This window comes from Eulemur rufifrons, chromosome 7, assembly GCF_041146395.1.
Source record: "Eulemur rufifrons isolate Redbay chromosome 7, OSU_ERuf_1, whole genome shotgun sequence".
In the NCBI taxonomy this organism is placed as follows: Eukaryota; Metazoa; Chordata; class Mammalia; order Primates; family Lemuridae; genus Eulemur; species Eulemur rufifrons.
Genome location: NC_090989.1, coordinates 217,915,634 through 217,918,703, shown reverse-complemented (window position 1 = coordinate 217,918,703; position 3,070 = coordinate 217,915,634).

Here is a 3,070-nt window from a genome sequence, read left to right as displayed (position 1 = left end):
ACCAGCTCTGGTTTCATTTTCCATACTGAAATAGACAGTATTGGACCAGCTGATACTTCTCCAACATTTTATGATTCTATGTAATATCATAAGCATATCCTTAAAAGGAAAACTATTGGGTTTGAATCTCAACCTTTAGGATTAATATAAGTCTCAAACCACTGCAACGAGCAAGTTCCAGGAACTTGCTTGTGCAAGTTTGAAGGGAAGAGTCAATAGGGGTTTCTTCGTATGAGTTTTAGTCTCTATTTTCAGTCTTGAAGAAGATAACCTAACTTCTCTAGGATCTGGAAGTGGAGCATATTATTATGTCTCTACTTTTACATTTTATGACATTTCTGGACTCATGGGAAAAAATGCATCAGATATGGTCACTTTGGTAAAAAATGTTGCTTTTGATGTTCTCTTACCCACAGGTCATACTACCCTGATTTTCAATTATTTATGTGTGTGCACAGAAGTGGAGAGTAATGCCTATTTTGCTTTTTCCATATCCTTGCTTTTTCTTAACTCTGTGCCATTGGTAGAGTATTGAAAGAATAGCTGGAGCTACAAACTGAAGGTCCGCATAGTTAGTGGCACGGAGCTCCCACTGCTTTCTGTTCCACAGATAACCTCAGGAATTGGCCTGCCTCCTTGACTAGGCTCCAAAAGTGCAGAAAGCAAGCTTTATTTTTCCCTGACACAGCTTTCCAGGCTCCTTAATTTGCTTCCTTTAAGGGAGGGAGGGAGAGATGATGTATTCTTGCAGGCTATTTTCCTGCCATTCTTTGCTCTAAAATGAAAAATCTATGTGTGCATGCTTGCGTGGTGTCGGGATTGTGGCCTGGCCGGGGTCCTTCCACTAGCTAGCTGCATGCTGGACAGGTCAGCAGCTCTGGTTTCATTTTCCGTACTGAAATAGACAGTATTGGACCAGCTGATACTTCTCCAACATTTTATGATTCTATGTAATATCATAAGCATGTCCTTAAAAGGAAAACTATTGAGTTTGAATCTTAACCTTTAGGATTAATATGTCTGTGTCTTTTAAACCTCCTCCTCCCATGTTTAATACTAAGCACATTGAAGCCTTCTTATAGCAAATTCATCCTAAAGGGATTGGGGTTACTTATGCATAGAAAGTGAAGAGTTCAGCAGATTTGCTCCTTGTCAATATATAAAGAGCAGAGATTTGCTCTTTATCAAATATATATACTATCTTTCTAAATAGATACAATACTGCCATTAACTCCTCTGATAACGAGTAACTGTAATGTGAAACAGCACATACAGAAATGAAGTACTGATATTATTTCAGATTCCTATTTATTTTTCACTGATAGTAGTAAGCAGGCCAGGCATGATGGCTCATGCCTGTAATCCTAGCACTCTAGGAGGCCAAGACAGGAGGATCGTTTGAGGTCAGGAGTTCGAGGTCAGGAGTTCGAGATCAGCCTGAGCAAGAGAAAGACTCCCGTCTCTAAAAAAAAATAGAAAAATTAGTGGGGCATGGTGGTGCACACCTGTAGTCCCAGCTAAGTGGGAGGCTGAGGCAGGAGGATCACTTGAGCCCAGGAGTTTGAGGTTATAGTGAGCTACAATGACACCACTGCACTCTACCTGGGCAACAGAGCAAGGCCCTGTCTCCGTGGGGGGCGGAGGGGGGGGCAGGGAGAAGCAAAAGGACACTTATTTCTTCCCAAAATTTTTTGAATGCTTCCATTTTTAATGCCTGTTGCTTGTTTTTCTGTTTTTGTATTTTGCAAGATAAAGAGACTTTCTTTGCTTAACAGGGAGAAAAGTCAAGAGTAATGATTCTCAATCAGGAGGGCCATGCCTCTATAGAGGGGGAGGGCATTTCAGAAATTCTTGGAAATAAAGTTTAATAATCATGTTTATATTTTTATCCTTAAAAAAACAAACCAACCTCCTACTGTATAAATAACACAATTTACAGCAACCTAAGCTTGATAAAATCATGGCCAGGGGGTGTATGCAGAAAAAGCTTGTGGTAGGCACTTTCAGTTACTTTCCTATTTCCTCCTCCTTCCTTGCCAAAAGACCTGCGCGATGTTGTTCTGTGGCAATATCCCAAGGCAAAGAGTCAGGACTGGTCCAAACCTATTATGACATCTTCTTCCCAGCCTCCCTTGCAGTGAGAAGTGACTATGTGACTCAGTTCTGATGGGACATTAGGGTAGAGAGGCACACAGAGGTTAGATCAGAGAAGGACCCACAGGCCACATTAAGGATTTCAAACTTTATCCTTATTCCACTCTACACCCATACTAAATACTATTGATAGCCCCACCTTAAAGAGAGAAAATCAAGACTTTCAATAGCTTGACTGAAGTCATAGCTGCTAAGTGGATGAACTGTAATGAGTGTAGGTTTTGTTTTTGTTTTGTACTTTTTTGTAGTGTGTGGGACCCAAAGAACCCCGACTATCCCTGAGTGCAACCTAGCCAGAAATAAATAATGAGAGCTGATCGAATGAGTCTGTAAGAATGGTTAAAGTTACTGTAACAATATATTTTATAAAGATTGAGACATTTGTGGGCAATCTGTTTGCTATTAATAAACAAAAGATTGATCAGTGCATAATTTAAATTCCATCATTAAAAGTGGCCTCAAGAGATCACACAATTCAGATCTTCTGCCTGTGCTTTCCAGAGAGGAGAGGTCCCCTGAATTCCACAATTCAAGTAACTGCTTATTTTTGTGATTTTTAGACCACTGTTTGACAAAAACAAAATAAACCACAGGGGGAAAAGAGCCCCTATCAATAACAAAGTCTCAACATAAGAGATACATTGGTGTTAGATACATGCAAAAAACACACAACAAAACACTCAAACACCCCCAGATTCTACAGTAAATTGTTCATTTATTCAACGTGACTGCTACTCCTGGTAATGCTATTATTTGCAGGTGGTGTTGGTATGGGATGGTACAGGGCAATGTTTTTCAAACTGTAGGTTGAAACTAGTATTTTAAAAAATTAAAAATAGAAAAAATCACAGTGCATAATATATAAGGCCAATGTCTTATGGTACTTGATGTGTGTATACATATACACACACACAGA